Source organism: Elephas maximus, chromosome 1 (genome assembly GCF_024166365.1).
Source record: "Elephas maximus indicus isolate mEleMax1 chromosome 1, mEleMax1 primary haplotype, whole genome shotgun sequence".
In the NCBI taxonomy this organism is placed as follows: Eukaryota; Metazoa; Chordata; class Mammalia; order Proboscidea; family Elephantidae; genus Elephas; species Elephas maximus.
In genome coordinates, this window is record NC_064819.1 from 77,434,745 (window position 1) to 77,452,480 (window position 17,736).

Genomic DNA, 17,736 nt, shown 5'->3' on the forward strand with positions numbered 1-17,736 from the left:
TAAGTCAATCTCTTTTGAGATATAAAAGAGAGAATGGAGCAGAGAGGAGAGAAACCTCATTACCACCAAGCAAGAAGAGCTAGGAGTAGAGTGTGCTCTTTGGACCCAGGGTCCCTGCGGTGAGAAACTCCCAGATCAGGGGAAGATTGATGACAAAGACCTTCCCCTGGAGCAGAAAGAGAAAGAAAGCCTTCCTCTGGACTGGCATCCTGAATTGGGACTTCTAGCCTGCTAAATTGTGACAGGATAAGTTTCTCTTTGCTAAAGCTATCCACTTGTGCTATTTATGTTACAGCAGCACCAAATAACTAAGACATAATTTGGTACCAGCAGAGTGGGGTGCTGCTCTAACAAAAAAAACCAGATACCTAAAATATAGAAGCAGATTTGAAAATGTGAATGGGTAGAGGCTGGGAGAGTTTGAAAGTGGCTGACAGTAAAAGTCTAGATTGCTTTAAAGAGACTGTTAGTGGAATTATGGACATTGAAGACAATCCTGGTGAAGACTCCGAAGGAAGTGAGGAGAAGAACACCAAAGACACAAAGGAAAAGTTAGTCTAAAGGACTAATGGACCACAACTACCAGTCTCCACCAGACTGAGTACAAGACAACTAGATGGTGCCCAGCTACCACCACTGATTGCTCTGACAGGGATCACAATAGAGGGTCCCAGAGAGAGCAGGGGAAAAGTGTAGTACAGACTTACTGGTCTAACAGAGATTGGAGAGACTGGAGAGATCCAGAGAGTATGGCCTCCAGACATCCTTTTAATTCAGTACTGAAGTCACTCCCGAAGTTCACCCTTCAGCCGAAGATTAGAAAGGCCTATAAAACAAACAATAATACATGTAGTTCAACCATGTATATGAGACTAAATGAGAATACCATTCCAAAAGCAAAGACGAGAAGGCAGGAAGGGACAGGAAAAATGGACAAATGGAAATGGGGAACTTGGGCTTGAGAAGTGGAAAGTGTGGACACATCGCAGGGTTGGGAACCAATGTCACAAAACATATTGTGTATTAATTCTTTAATGAGAAATGAATTTGTGCTGTAAACTTTCACCTAAAGCACAATAAAAAATAAAACAAAAAAAGAAGGAAATGAGGAGAGCTGTAACATAGGAGACAGAGCAGAGTACAAGGATTACAGGAAGCAGAGTTACCTTGGTCTCAAAGGGTAGGGCCACAACCCGTGTGGTCTCAAAGGGTGGAACCATGGTCTGTGGGGTCTCAAAGAGTGGGACCATGGCCTCCTACTTTTCAAAGTGTCAGATCTTCACCAACTCGGTTCTGGAGCATGGGACTGCCTTTCACTAGTGCCAGAGGGATGAGTTCAGATCTGCTGCCCAAAGCTGAGAGGGTGGGGCTACCATGCCCAAGGGGCAGAAGAAACGGCCTGCTATGGCTGTGGGGATGGAGTCACCACTCAGATGGAATAGGATAGGTTACTAAGACAAACACTAATGACCAAAGATGTGGGATGACATCAAGGACAACATACATGAAGGAAGCCAAAGGTTATTAAAAAAAAGGAAAGAAAGAAAACATCAAAATGGATGTCAGAAGAGAGTCTGAAACATGTTCTTGAACGCACAGTAGGGAAAGTGAACGGAAGAAATGACAGAAGAGCTTGTCTTGGTTATCTAGTGCTGCTGTAACAGAAATAGCACAAGTAGATGGCTTTAACAAAGAGAACTTTATTCTCTCACAGTTAAGGAGGCTAGAAATACAAATACAGGGTGCCAGCTCTAGGAGAAAGCTTTTTCTTTCTCGGCTCTGGGGGAGGTCCTTGTCATCAATCTCCCCCTGTTCTAGGAGCTTCTCAGTGCAGGGACCACAGGTCCAAAGAATACACTCTGCTCCTGGCTCTTCTTGCTTGGCGGTAATGAGGTCCCTCTTCTCTCTGTTCAATTCTCTCTCTTATAACTCAAAAGAGGTTGACTTAAGACACAACCTAACCCTGCAGATTGGGTCTTGCCTCATTAACATAACTGCCTCTAATCCTGCCTCATTAACATTGTAGAGGCAGGATCCACAATACATAGGAGAATCACATCAGATGACAAAATGGTGGACAATCACACAATACTGGGAATCATGCCTAGCCAAGTCAACACACATTTTGGGGTGACACAAATCAATCCACGACAGAGCCAAACACAAGATTTCAAGTTGCAGCTCAAGAAGACCAAGTATTATAAGAAAATGTGCAAAGGCCGGAGTTATAAAACTGTAAGTGAAGAACACACTTGGCATGTCTCAAGCTGAAAAAAATGAAGAAAAATTCAAATCTTGAGTTGCAATATTTAAGGATTCTATGGGTGGGTACTGGGTTTACGGGCAAAAAACTGAACGACGCAGGAAGCATCAAAAGAAGAGGGAAAGAATATACTGAACCACCGTACCAAAAAGAATTGGTTGCCCTTCAACCATTTCAGAAGGCAGCATATGATCAAGAACCAATGGTAGTAAAGGAAGAGGTCCAAGCTGCACTGAAGGCATTGGCAAAAAACAAGGCTCTAGTCATTGATGTAATACCAATTAAGATGCTTCAACAAATGGATGCAATGCTGGAAGTGTTCACTTGCCTATGCCAAGAAATTTGGAAGACAGCTACCTGGCCAACCAATTAGAAGAGATCCATATTTGTACCCATTCCAAAGACAGGTGATCCATGGAATTCACAATTATCAAAAAATATCATTAATATCACATGAAAGTAAAATTTTGCTGAAGATACGTCAAAAACGGTTGTAGCAGTACTTTGATGGGAAACTGCCAGAAATTCAAGCTGGATTCAAAAGAGGACATGGAATGAGAGATATCATTGCTGATGTCAGGCGAATCTTGACTGAAAGCAGAGAATACCAGTAAGATGTTTACCTGTGTTTTACTGACTTTGCAGTCAATATGACTATGCAGACATTAAATTGCATGGATTGTAACAAATTATGGATAATATTGCAAAGAGTGGGAATTCTAGAACACTGAATAGTGCTCATGCAGAAACTGTACTATAGACCAAGAGGCAGTTATTTGAACAGAACAAGGAGATACTGCATGGTTTAAAATCAGAAATGGTTTAAAATCAGGGTTGTATCTTTTCACCATACTTATTCAATCTGTACGCTGAGTAAATAATACGAGAAGCTAGACTATTTGAAGAAGAATGGGGCATCAGGATTGGAGGAAGACTCATTAAGAACCTACGATATGCAGATTATACAATCTTGCTTCCTGAAGGCAAAGAGGACTTGAAGCACTTACTGATGAAAATCAAAGTATGGATCAAAGTATGACGATCTGTATGAATTACACCTCATCATAAAGAAAACAAAAATCCTCACAACTGGACCAATAAGCAACATCATGATAAACAGAGAAAATATCGAAGTTGTCAAAGATTTCATTTTACTTGGATCCACAATCAATGCCCATGAAAGTAGCAGTCAAGAAATCAAACGACACATTGCACTGGGCAAATCTCCTGCAAAAATAAACTCTCGAAAGTGTTCAAAAGCAAAGATGTCAGTCTGAGGACTAAGATGTGCCTGGCCCAAGACATGGTGTCATGGACTGAATTACGTCCCCCCAAAAATGTGTGTATCAGCTTGGTTAGGCCCCGGTTCCCAGTATTATGTGGCTTTTCTCCATTTTGTGATTGTAATTTTATGTTGAGAGGATTAGGGTGTGATTGTAACACCACCCTTACTCAGGTCACCTCCCTGATCCAATGTAAAGGGAGTTTCCCTGGGGCATGGTCTACACCACCTTTTATTCCTAAAAGATAAAAAGAATGGGAAGCCAGCGGAGAGTTGAGGACCTCATACCACCAAGAAAGCAGTGCCGGGAGCAGAGCACGTCCTTTGGACTTGAGGTTCTTGTGCTGAGGTGCTCCCAGACCAAGGTAAGATGGATGACAAGGACCTTCCTCCAGAGCCGACAGAGAGAGAAAGTCTTCCCCTGGAGCCAGCACCCTGAATTCAGACTTCTAACCTACGGGACTATGAGAGAATAAATTTCTCTTTGTTGAAACCATCCACTTTTGATATTTCTGTTATAACAGTACTAGATGACTAAGACATATGGTATTTTCAGTCACCTCCTATGCATGTGAAAGCTTGACAATGAATAAGGAAAACCAAAGAAAAATTGATGCATTTGAATTATGGTGTCAGTAAAAAATACTGAATATACTATGGACTTTCAGGAGAACAAACAAACGTGTCTTGGAAGAAGTATAGCCAGAGTGCTCCTTAAAACCGAGAATGGCAAGACTTCATCTCACTTACTTTGAACATGTTATCAGAAAAGATCAGTCCCTGGAGGAGAACATCATGCTTGTAAAGTAGAGGGTCAGTGAAAAAGAGGAAGATCTCAATGAGATGAATTGACACAGGGGCTGCAATAATGGGCTCAAATATAGCAATGATTGTGAACATGGCACAGGACAGGGCAGTGTTCCATTCTGTTGCACACAGTGCACTGTGAGTTGGGACCAACATGAAGGCATCTTTTGTAGGCATGTTTTGTAGCTTTCAGGAAGATTTGACAGTTTTGCTCATGTTGATTTGGCACACTTCTGTTACGTTTATTAGGTCCTTTATTTTTTGTTTTTGTTATTGTAAATTTTCCTCTTCATTATAGTTATAAATGAAGTATATTGCTTTTTGGGTTTAATTTTGTATCCTGAAAATTTACTAAATCTTCTCATTGTTTATGTTACAGTTTCAATTTACTCTCTTCAGTTTTCTAGGTAAAAAAACTACTGAGAAAAGGAAGATTTCAGTGTGTCCCCTCTTTTCCTGCTGGTATGAGTAGGAAACCCTGGTGGTGTAGTGGTTAAGGGCTATGGCTGCTAACGAAAGGTTCAGCAGTTTGAGTCTGCCAGCCGCTTCTTGGAAACTCTATCAGGCAGTTCTACTCTGTCCTATAGGGTCGCTGTGAGTTGGAATGGACTCGATGGCACTGGGTTTGTTTTTTTTTTTTTGGTGTATGACTACTAAGAGTAAAAAAGGACCCCCATTATGCATATCCCATATTCTTCCCTTATTTTCCCATCTTTGATGTTTATTATACAGACAGAGAAACAGACCTGGTAATGCAGAGGAGGAAAAGAATAAAATCCATAACAACAATAAAAAACATTTCTAGTTGAAAAATAATCTGGTTTCCTCCAAAGCAAACAATTGCACAAAAGACCATTGAGTCTGGTCCTGTGGTTAAGAAAGGGAAGGTCTCAAAAGATGGAAGGAGGGTTGTTAACCCAGTCTCAAAGGTCATAACTCTCTGACCCTCCAAACACACTTCATTATTTAAAAATTTTCTCATCCTCTTGGAATAAATGATTTAAAAAATGACCAGGAAAGGAAGGGAGCCTGATTCTTCCTTGCAGTCTAGGAGTGGAGTAACAGGTGGAGCACCTTCTCTTGTTCTTGGAGGGTGGCTACAATGTGGTATACAGATTTTTGTACTGAACTGGTGAAGACTGTCAGTTTGATGGGCCAGTTGGGACCAAATGTGGGTACCTCTCAACTTTCCATTGGTAAGCCAGTGAAGGGGCAACAGACTTTGTGAAGCTAAACACAGCTGCCCTTACACTTTCCACTAGTTCAGTGCCATTTGCTAAGTCAGTCTTAAGTGATTTTTGCTGAGGCAGCCTTATGTAAGTCTAGAGGCATCCCTGGCATGTAGCTACTATTGTTCACCACCACTACAAAACTTCTGCTCTCCTAGTGCAGGGCGCGGAGGTTCTGTTTGGTCCTGCTGCCACCCAGGACCTGCCCCATATGTAAGTCTCCCTAATAAACTTCTTTGCTGCCACCCTAGATTTGTCCACCTCTTTCTTCAGTCTTTCAGCATCCTCCATTTTTGGAGGCAAGTTTCACATTACTGATGCATGCTCCGACAATTGGCAAGCCAACCAAGAGACTGAGGAAATGATAAGTGGGAGTGAGGCCTCTGCGGAGGAAGCCCTGTGGTGGCCAGCAACCTCCATGTGGAGAGTTTTGGCCTGTATACTGATGTGTGTGGACCACTGTATGAGTACAGGGATGCCTCAAAAATGCCAAGTGGCATAGCTTGGTTGTGAGAAGACACATAACTTCAGACTTGTGGAAAGTAAGCTAGGAAAGCAGTAGCAGCTTTGCTCTGGGCTGTTCAGCTGGCCAACGATGCTCAGCTAGCCACTGAAGCACACGTAACAGCTTTGCCGAAAGAGTTACAGTTGGAAAGGGATGTGTGGCCATGACTGATATATTGAGCAGCCACATCTGTGAACAGGATGAGCAACTAGAAACACTCACCTGCAGATTTGTAAAGATGGGGGAAAGGAAAGTGCCAAAGGCAAAGATCAGGGCAATGTTGATGAAAGGTCACTGGGACACAAAAATGTGGAATCCTTGCGAGAGCTACCCAGTTGTGGAGGTGATAGTAGAGGATGAGCCTGGCTTTGCAGAGCGGTGCCTTCTGGCATGTCCACTCATCAACCATAAAATGAAAGCTATCCATGAACCTGATGACCATACACAAGAAACTCTGCCTGCCAGTTCTATGACAATGTGGGAATATACCCCCCACTGAGTTGATTGAATTGTGTGGGAAATTCCAACATAAAGGAAAGGAAACCACTGCAACTTGGTTATTACATCTGTGGGGAAGATGATGTCTCTTTCAATGGAGCCAAGGCAGAAAAAAAAGAGTACATAGTATAACCACCCACCCCACCCTCCAGCAGTATTTACACACAGTTCGCAACACAGTTCACAACACAGATTGGATCATCTTGTGTTGTAGAAGGGAATGGCCAAATGATGGGGATCTTCCCAGTATGGTTGGGAAGTGGTCTTCCATAGAGCAGTTACAGGAACCAATATGGGAGCTAGGAATGTGCCACACCATTTATATTGAGCACTCCTGGGGACTAGGCAATGAACTCTTTACTGCAGGAATGAAAGCAGAGATGCTACAGTGGCCCGCCCTCCTAGTGTGGCAAGCTGGTGCTTATAATTAGTTCTTTAGTGGGCCAGACAGCCTACTAGGTGGGACAAGCCATAGCTGACTTGGGTGAAACTGAGAGGGCTAAACAGAAAGGGATGCAAGCCATGGGAAGAGAGAAAAGAAAGGCTGAAAACCCTGTAAGATAACGTCCAAGGACCCATTGAAAGTAACTTGAAAGCAGATGTGGGTGGATTTAATGGCTGCCAGGACAGCAGTAGACAAGATAGATAAACAACCAAATGCAGTTTTGGTCAACCTCTGGAAGAATCTGAAGCTGGAGCACCAATACTGCCCTCTGGGTCCTATTGCCCCCTTCAATGAAGTGCCCCTAGTCACAGGGTGGACCCTACCAATCCCTAGGGACTAGGGGTGGGGCCGAGGTCACCCAAAGATCAAAGCCCTGCCAGGGGACTGGAAGCTCCTTGTAGAGGTCAAAATACATTGGTCCAGAACAAACAAGCAGTGGGTGCAAGCTTTGGTTGATAAAAAAAAAAAAAAATTTTTTTTTTTTTTTTTTTTTTTACAAAGGCAGAATATACCCTTCTCATTGGAATTCCTGAACGATTTTGAGGACTCTCCCTGGCAATTGACAGGTACGGTGGAAAGTCCATCCATGTATGTCAGGTATTCCTGACCCTACAAATAGGACGTACTTCCCCTAAACCGTAAACCAAAACAAACAAAAAACCCGTTGCTGTCAAGTAGATTCCGACTCGTAGTGACCTTACAGGACAGAGTAGAACTGCCCCATAGAGTTTCCAAGGAGCGCCTGGTGGATAGGAAGTGCCGACCTTTTGGTTAGGAACCATAGCTCTTACCCACTATGCCACCAGGTCTTCCCAGTACTGGAATACATTCTAAGGTTGGATGTCCTTATGGAACCGATTTGACCACATCTGTGAGAGAATTTCAACTGAGTGTGAGGGTGGTAAAAGTAGTCTTGAGCTGGAACCCAGCATTGAAACTAGTGATCCTGTCCCCACCACAAAGAGTGGTAGATACCAGACAATATTTGTTGTGCAGAGGATATTAGAAAATCAGTGAAACCATTTTGGAATTTAAAATGGTAGGTATCCTTCAAGAATCTTACAGTGCTTTTAATAGCCCTGTATGGCCTGTGAAGAAACCAGATGGGTCCTGGTGTATGAACCTGGATTATAGAGAGCTTAACAAGGTGACCCCTCCTATGTATGCTGCAGTCCCAAACATAACTTCCTTGTTGGAAACCCTTAGTAGAGACCTAGACACGTATCATGCTGTGTTGGGCCTCATTGGCACAGTGGTTAAGAGCTATGGCTACTAACAAAAAGTTGGCAGTTCGAATCTGCCAACTGCTTATTGGAAACCCTATGGGGCAGTTCTACTCTGTCTTGTAGTGTCACTATGAGTCAGAATCAACTCGATGGCAATAGGTTTGGTTTGTTTATTTATTTATTTTTAATGCATTCCTTAGCATCCCTCTAGCCCCGTCTGCTCAGTACCAGTTTGCCTTCACTCATGAGGGACAGTAATGGACGTTTCAGGTGCTACCGCAAGGGTATCTACATAGTTCCACCATTTGCCATAGTGTGATTGCTAGGGATCTGACTCTTTTCCCCTTCCTCACTCTTGTCCGTTGGTTTCATTACATTGATGACAGCATGTTAACTGCTGAAGATGTTTCTCTGTTACCGGAGTGTCTAGATGCCCTAATCTTCCACCTACAGGGAAGAGGATGGGCTGTGAATCCCCAAAAGGTGCAGGGGCTGGGAATGTCAGTAAAATTCCCAGATCTTTTCTGCTCAGGCAAGACCTGTATGTTGCCTGAAGCCATAGTCGGTAAGATACAAGATCACCCCCCCCAGGACACTAAAAGAAGTGCAGTCCTTTGTGGGTCTTTTGGGGTATCGGAAGTATTTATTCCCCACTTTGCCCAGTGCTTGAGACAACTCTATTCACTGGTAAAAAACGGTGCCTCCTGAGACTGGATTAATGAACAGCAGCAAGCTTTTGAGAAGGCGAAGATGTTGGTTGCACAAGTGAAAGTGTTAGGTATAACAGCATTACCACCTGCCCTACAATCCCCAGGCCATGGGTCCGGTGGAAAGGAAGTACAGTGTCCTAAAACAACAAAACGAACCCTTACTGGCAAGGCTTCCCTGGCAGTGTAGACGAAAGTGCTGCCTGAGGCTTTAAGGTTGATACATTTGGCTCCCACTGGGGCTTTAGCCCTATATGCCAGACAAGGAGCCCCAACTAACCCTCCAAAAAGGATACAAGTGATCTCACAGGCTCAGAAAGCATATCCACCAAGATTGTTACCAGAACAGAACAGTATGGTCCTCCAGACACCTCAGGATCTGGTGCCAGGAAGTGGAACTATCTATTGGTGTTTGTTGTGGGTTATCATACCAGAGGTGGAGAAACTGATCAGCCTAATGTAGGAGCCCATCATCCTACTGCATAGAGGGCCTCAACAGTCACGCTTTACATGGAAAGGAATGATGGCAATGCTACGAGGGACGGAAGTGGGTCTCCTTTTCTGGCATACAGCAAAATGAGTGACTTAACGCACAACGCCTCAAGTGACCTCCCCAGGGCAGCACATATGGTACACTTAGCCAGGAAAAATGCCTAAAGCAGCAGCTGTTCTCTCCACCCGAGGGGAAGCCACTAATATGATCCTAATAGAAGGGGAAGATTTACCCCTCTTGGAACCTACTAAAAACCTGCGTTCCCGACCATAGGTATGGCCTACTCTGCTTTCTTCCCTTCAGGGCTGCCAACATCTTCCTAGAGTGGACTCAAAACTTTGCCATAGTCCATAACAAAAGCACCACTAGGTCTGTGGACAATTCCCCTTCTCAAGTGCCAATGGCATGTGTTGGAGTGTGGAGCCCCTGGCCAGAGCTGACTGGGCAGCTGTGGTAGACATTAAAAAAACTAAAAATGAATAAATAAAAACTCAAACCTGTTGCCATCGAGTTGATTCTGACTCATAGAGACCCTATGGGACAAAGTAGAACTGCCCCATAGGGTTTCCAATGAGTGGCTGGTGGATTCAAACTGCCAACCTTTTGGTTAGCAGCCGAGCTCTTAACCACTGCACCACTAGAGCTCTGTGGGAGACATGGGGGCATTAAAGCCTCTTTAACTAATTGCAGTATAACAAGAGGAGGGGACAACATCACGTTTTCCTGGACTCAGACTGTCACGACATCGCATCTTCGTAAGAGACCTCAACACCTCTCAGTTGTAGTCACGACAGGGTGTTTACCATGTCTGGGATGGATTAGGTTGGTTGGTACCTAAGCAGAGTGTGTTAGGAAAACCCACTTCTGTCTGTTTTGAACCAAATAAAACTCCATGGGTTCCCCCATCTCCTTTTAATTACTCCTTCAGCAGAATGGGCTAGATTTCTGCATCCCACTGCCAATGGGTGATAACACCTAATACCACTGAATGGTTGCAGTATAAAAACCCCAACAGGACTGCAGGAGTGTACCTTGCTCCTAATGGCACTTGATGGCTGTGTAGACACTATTTGTGGCCCTGGTTACAATACAATTGGATAGGGGGCTGCACTTTGGGGTTACCTTATGCTACAGTAACTGTTAGAAAAACTCTACCAAAACCTCTCAATTACCCCATAGTAAAATCCAGGTGGACCAAGCATAGTCTTTTCCACTGGTGTAATTTCCTTTTAACTGTTTTTGTTTCCCCTGTTGGCTCCTTAGAAATAACGGGACAAATAAAAGCTCTATCTAATTTTACTACACGGGTCTTGAATGAAGGCAGAGAAAGCGTGCAACTATTAACTGCTGAAACCACCTAAATGAGGAAGGTAGTCCTTAGGAAGCAAATGGCTCCAGGCATTTTAACAGCTGCTCAATGTGGGACACGTGCCATAGTAAAAACTGAATGTTGTACCTATATACCAGACTACCATCAGAACATAACTGATTTGTTAGGCCATATGAAGAAACAGATAGATGCCTTGGACACAACTGATGGCTGGTCTGCTGTGGCTGCCTGGTTTTCCTCTTTCCCTTCTGACTGGTGAAGTTTTTGCTGGGTCTTGATCTTTTCCTGGGTATGGGGTTTTTCTGCTGTGTTTGTCTATACTGCCAGGGCAGTCTGTGCCTCCAGCTACAGCAGTACTGTCTATGCCTGCCTGAAAAGGTATAACACCTCCACTTGGGGCCCTCAGGGACCTTGAGGAAGAGCAGGAATGTGCCAGATTGTAAGAGCCAGCCTCGAGGAGTACAATGAAACGGAAACAGGCTTTGCAAGGCTGAACACAGGCACCCTCATGCTTTCCACTAGGTCACTGCCATTTTCTAAGTCATTTTTATATAATTCTTGCTGTAGCAGGTTTATGTAAGTCCAGAGGCATCGGTAGCATGTAGCCATTATTCTTCACCACCACTATAAAACCCCTGCCTTCCCACTGCAGGATGTGAAGATCTGCTTGGTCCTTCTGCCACCCAGGACCTACCTTGTATGTAATTCTCCCTAATAAACTCTTTTGCTGCTTCCCTGGAGTTGCCCACCTCTTTCTTCGGTCTCTCAGCACCCTCCATTTTTGGAGGCAGGTTTCATATTACCAGTCCATTCCAAGACAGCAAGCCAGGCTGACAGGCAGAGGTGTAGCATAAAGGCAGGTCTGGCTCAGACCCTGCCTGCTCTGACTGGAAATCAGGGCTATCTGAAGAAGTAAGTAGGCTCTCACAAGATAGATCTTCACTTTCTGTCTGGTTGGCCAGGCTGTTATAGGAGTTATAGGAGGTGGAGGTTGTATTATCTGAATGAATGGACTGCACCTAACCCAGCTCAAACACTGTGTCCTGGGCTGACTTGGGGCTGGAGGAGCTTGAGCCACTGGGTAGTGTAACAAAGTGAATTTTTGCCAAAGTTAGGAGAACTGAAGCTGGCTCAAAGCTGGGCTCTTGAGTAGTAGATGGGATGGCAGCTGCTCTCTGCAGTTGAGGTTAGCTCCTTCAAGCTGTCCCCACAACTCAACTTGGTGCTGGAGAAATGAGGTATGGCAGCTGATACACTGCTGTTAGTGTAGCCTGGCTGATACTTGTACATGGTAGGTGTAAGGTAGCTTCCCTTACCCAAGAGGCTGCTATCTTCAGTAGTAGACAGGCTGAGGTGTGTTCATAGCCCTGTGTAGTGGCTCAGGTCTGGCTTAGAAGGAATTGGAGATTCAACATCTGTGGACCGGTTCTCTGATTTCTCCTCTTTCCCCTTAGACTTAGTTTTCCTCAGATTTCCTTGGATACTGCTGTCCATAATCTTCAGAGTTATCTGTCCATCTGTTACTTCTGATCAAAGGAAGTGAGGTCAGATTACAATTGTCTTTTCTTCCTTTGGTCTCCTGAATACCTGGGTGCTAGGGAACTGCACAGTACCTGCCTGACATTGTTACAGCAGCCATTAGTGAAGGGGATCACATCTCCTTGGAAATGTCCTGTAACCTATTCATGAGTTGGGCACCCCCTATCCTCCAGCACCATGTAAAACCCTGTGAGCCCAGCTACATGGATGAAGAATAAGCTAACCACAACATCACTGCCATTGTGACATCTGTGCAGGCCCTGAGAGTTCCTCTATGTGGTTGAGGACATACATGAGACCAAAGTTAAACACACCCATAATTTGGGCTACCAGAGAAAGAAGTAAGAGGAAGAAATAGGGTAGTTATCATGACTAATACAGTTGTTTGCTCAGGGTCATGGATAATCAAGTATGTCCCTGTCTCAGCCGCAGTCATTTTCTTAGTGGAAGTTACAACAGGTAGAATAAGTTGAAGAAATCAATTCCACTCAATGATACTTAAAAAGGTTACTGGGATAAAAAGAAAGGTCCAGAGATGTGCCTTTTTCCAGGTTATATAACGTCTCTTATCTTTCTTCTTCAATCTTGGGCTTTTTGAATGCAGAGTTGAACTGGGTCATGGTGCCTCACCCCTAGTGCGGTGCTGGTTACCGCCGCCATCACTGAAGGCAGTTTTCCTTCATTTTGTGCTGTTTAGTCCCTTTCAGTCTGAGTGGATGGGATTTCTACTATGGTGACTGATTAGATCCATCAGTCACGGGCTTAACCTCTTTTAGAAAAGGTTTAGTAGCCACATACTTTGTGAAAATTTTTCAAGAACACATTTCCTTAGTTTGTACAATAGAATTTTCCAAATCTTTAAGTTCTGGTTTCATTTTGCACAGTTAATTTTTTAAAGTAATATTTTATCGCGCTTTCAGTGAAATTTTACACAGCAACTTATGTTCCCGTTTAGCAATTTCTATACAAATTGATCAGTGACATTGTTACATTTTTCACAATGTGCCAAAATCCTCATTATTTCTATTTATTTTGTTTCCATTAATCTAGTTTCCATGCCCTCATTACCTTCTTGTCTTTTCTTTATGGTAAATATTGACCGTTTGATCTCATACAGATAATCTTTTAAAGCACAGTATTCACAGGTAATACTGTTTATTTTATGAGCCACTTTGTTATTTAGCTGAAAGAGACCTCTGGGAGTAGTTTCAGTTCAAAGTTTAAAGGGTATCTCAGGGCAATAGTCTCAGGGGTTCCTCTAGTCTCAACAAGTCCGGTAATCCTGGACTTTTTGAAAATTTGAGTTTTGTCAAAGAATGTAATCAATGTCACTGAATTGTGCGTGTAGAAACAGTCGAATTACTGCATGTTTTGCTGGGTATATTCTCAACAACAGCAAAATAAAAAATAATAATAACAAGTTTAGTACTACATTTCCCCCCTATTCTATCAGGGTCCATCTATTGTGTCCCTAGTCAGAACAGTCAAATACCGGTAACCAGGCACCATCTAGTTTTTCTGGTCTCAGGGTAGATGAGGCAGTGTTTCCTGTAGTCTATTAGTCCTGGAGACAAGTTTCATTTTTTAGTCTTTGGTTTCCTTCTTTCACTTTTGCTCCAGATGAATGGAGACCAATAGTTGTATCTTAGATGGCCACCTTCAAGCTTTTAAGACCCTAGATGCTACTCACCAAACTAGGATGTAGAACATAAACTTTATAAACTATATTATGCCAATTGTCCAAGTTGGTCCATGAGACTATGGTCTTAAGCCTTCAAACCCAGTAAATCCATACTTGTGCTCTCTACATGCTTTATCATATAACACACACACACACACACACAAAAAACCATTGCAATTGAGTTGATTCAGACTCATAGTGACCCTATAGAACAGAGTAGAACTACCCATAAGGTCTCCAAGGCTGTAATCTTCATGAAAGCAGACTGCCACATTTTTCTTCCACAGAGTGGTCCGTGGGTTTGAACCACTGACCTTTAGGTTAGCAGCTGAGTGCTTAACCACTGTGCCAGCAGGGCTCCTTGCTTTATTTTATGTATGAATATATATGCAGCACCCACATACATGCATGTACTATGCATATAGACACACCTATACTTGCACATGTATATAAACACATATACGTACCTATACACATATATGCATACGTACCTACATATGTAACCACACACGTGTTTTTTGGTTTTTGCAAAATTACTTACGCTATAACATTTCCAAAAAAGTCCCTCATTCTTGTATAGTTTTTAGTTACCTCATTTACCTTGGTAAAGTTCTGCACACTTCACCCACCTTCAGTGCTACCTTTCCCGTCACCAAAAATAACACGGATCTACTATCTTTTTTTTTTTTTACTATCGAGAAAGTGATTCTCCTCCCTCCCTGTATTCCATACCTGGTAACCACCAACAAACATTGATTTCTGTATGAATACCTATTCTTTTCTTTTTATAAAAGTGAGATCATACAGTACTTTTCCTTTTGTGATTGACATTTCACTCAGTATGATGTCTTCCAGATTTATCCATGTTACAAGATGTTTTGAGAACTCATCATTATTCTTTATGGCTTCATAGTATTCCATTGTATATATGTGCCACATTTTGTTTATCCATTCAACCATTTATGGACACTTAGGTTGTTTCCATCTTTTTGCTATTGTGAATAGTGCTGCAATGGACATAGGTGTGCATATGTCTGTTTGTGTCACTTGTGTTAGCTCTCTAGGGTATATACCTAGGAGTGGGATTGCTGAATCATAAGGTAGTTCTATTTCTACTTTTTGTAGAAGAGCCATACTGTTTTCCGTAGTGGTTGTACCATTTTACATTCCCTCCAGCAGTGTTCCAATCTCCCCCCATTCTCACCAGCGTTTGTTGTTTTCTGATTTTTTTTGATCAATGCCATTTTAGCAGGTGTGAGATATTTCATTATAGTTTTGATTTATATCTCTCTAAAGTGGGAGCCCTGGTAGTGCAGTAGTTAAGAGCTCAGCTGTTAACCAAAATGTCAGCAGTTTGAATCCACCAGCCATCCCCTGGAAACCCTGTGGGGCAGTTGCACCGTCTTCTGTGGGGTTTGCTATGAGTTGGAATTGACTCCATGACATCAGGTTTTGAGCTTGGAGTAACTAGTGATCATAAATATCTTTTTATGTTTGTTGGCCACTTGAATGTCCTCTTTGGTGAAGTGTCTGTTCACATCCTTTGCCTGTTTTTAAATTGACTTTTGTCTTTTTGTTGTTGTGTTGTTGAAGTTTTCTATATATTTTATACGCTAGACCCTTATCAGATACATCATTCATGAAGATTTTATCCCAATCTGTAGGTTGTCTTTTTACTCTCTTGACAAAGCATACGTATTTAATTTTTATGAGGCCCTTGATATCTAATTTGTCTTCTGCTATCTGTGCATTTACAGCTCTTGTTTGAAATTTTATTTTTACTCACAGTTCATTTTTAAGTCCATTTGTTTCCACTTGCATTTAACCATTAACGGCAAGAAGAAATAACATGGCCCCTTCAAGATTTCACTTGGAAATCTCCTCAGCCAAACATCCAAGTTACTCACTTAAAAGTTCTACCTTCCACAAAATATTCAAACATAATTCAGACAAGTTGTCAATGCATAAAAAACATCACTTTTCCTCCAATGTCCAATGACATGTTCATAATTTCCTCCTAAAAAAAAATTTTTTTTTTTTAAAGCCTCAACAGAAGTGCATCTGATGTCCACATTTCTGGTAACGTTCTGTTCACTACAGTAGAAGTTTTTATCACAGCTCTCAATTCTTCCTGAATCCTCTTCAGAATCAAGTTTAATATTAATAATTCCACCAATAGCCTCTTCAAGACAAACGAGGGCCTTACTATGAAGCTCATCAAAATTCCTCCATAGTCTACTCATTACCCAATTCCAAAACCACTTCCATATTTTAGGTATTTGTTAAAGCAATATTCCCCACTTCTCAATATGAAATTTTGTGTTAATTACCTAGTGCTGCTGTAACAGAAATACCATAAGTGGGTATTTCTGCTTTAACAAACAGAAATTTATTTTCTCACAGTTTAGGAGACTAGAAGTCTGAATTCAGGGCATTACCCCAAGGGGAGGGTTCTCTGCCTGTTCTGAGAGAAAGTTCTTGTTTCTTCTTCTCTAGCCCTGCATACCTCAGTTCCTGGGAGATCTCCACATAGCATCTATCTTTCCCCCATTCATGCTTGCTTGCTTCTGTGCCCAATCTGCTTTTTGTATCTCAAAAGTGATTAAGTTTAAGACACACCTACACTGATATGGTCTTATTAACATAACAAAGAAAACCCTATTCCCAAAGGGGACTGTATCCACAAGTATAAGGGATAGGATTTACAACACATATTTGGGGCGTTATGGGTGTTATTCAACCCATAACACTTCCCCTAACAAATTTTCAGACTGATTTACTGGACTTACGTAGAGTTCTCAATGAATTCTCTGTTCCTTAGCTATGGTCAGCTAATGTTCTGAGAGATTTCCTTGAAAGCCAGGGAACAAAATAAATTAATAGATAAAAACAAATAAACGATAAAGACCCTCTCCCAATCTTTGCAAATTGGGTCTGTGCTGGGGCCCTCCTTCAACATTTAGCCAGGCTTGCACTGAGCCCAGGGATCAGCCTAAAGTGAAAGCACAGGGTCTTTTCAGGTAATTTCTGAGCATGTGTCTTCCTGCACATTCTTGTGGCTTTCTCAATTCCCATGTATACATGATGTTTTGCAAGTCTAAAATCTAAGACAAACTCTCTCCCTGGCTTCTCCTTCCTGTCTTTAGGCACCTATCATATGCCTTAATTGCCCCCTTTAACCTCAAGTGGTTTCAAGTGGTTACACCCTTCGGACATTGCTTGTCGCTCCTCAGCCCTGTGTGAGCCCTGGGACAGAAGAAGCCAAGATGAGTGCCTTGCTTTGGTCCTTCAGATGGCCCCCAGCCAGGTTAGAACAGACAGAGACAATTTGCAAATAAAGTCTTCTCAGCTCCGTCTAAAGCCAAAGACCAGGCTCTTTCTGGTAGTGTAGGCTGCCACTGCTGCTTTTTTGGTAGTGATAGATAGGGATTTGTGTGTGTGTGTGACTATTTAGAAAGCTTCCACAGTTCAAGATCATACAAATATTTACTTACATCTCTTACAGCTAATTTTTACAATTAGTGTTAAATCTATTTGGGAAAGTTATTTGCTGTAAAGATCAGTTATTTGTCTGAAAACTGTTAATGAATTATCCAATCACTCCTGATTTGGAATGTCATATGCTAAATTCTTTTTATCTATGGTGCCTTACTCAGGGTTTTCTTTTCTTTTTTATTAATCTATCAACTGGTTTTGCATCTCCCGTCCCCCAGCATTATTTTGAAAATAAT

The 17,736-nt window shown here is 42.4% G+C and overlaps 1 pseudogene; it reads right to left on the reverse strand.

The window, feature by feature from the left end:
• Nucleotides 1-17,736, reverse strand: part of LOC126060870 (palmitoyltransferase ZDHHC5-like) — a 110,760-nt pseudogene that overhangs the window by 30,490 nt on the left and 62,534 nt on the right.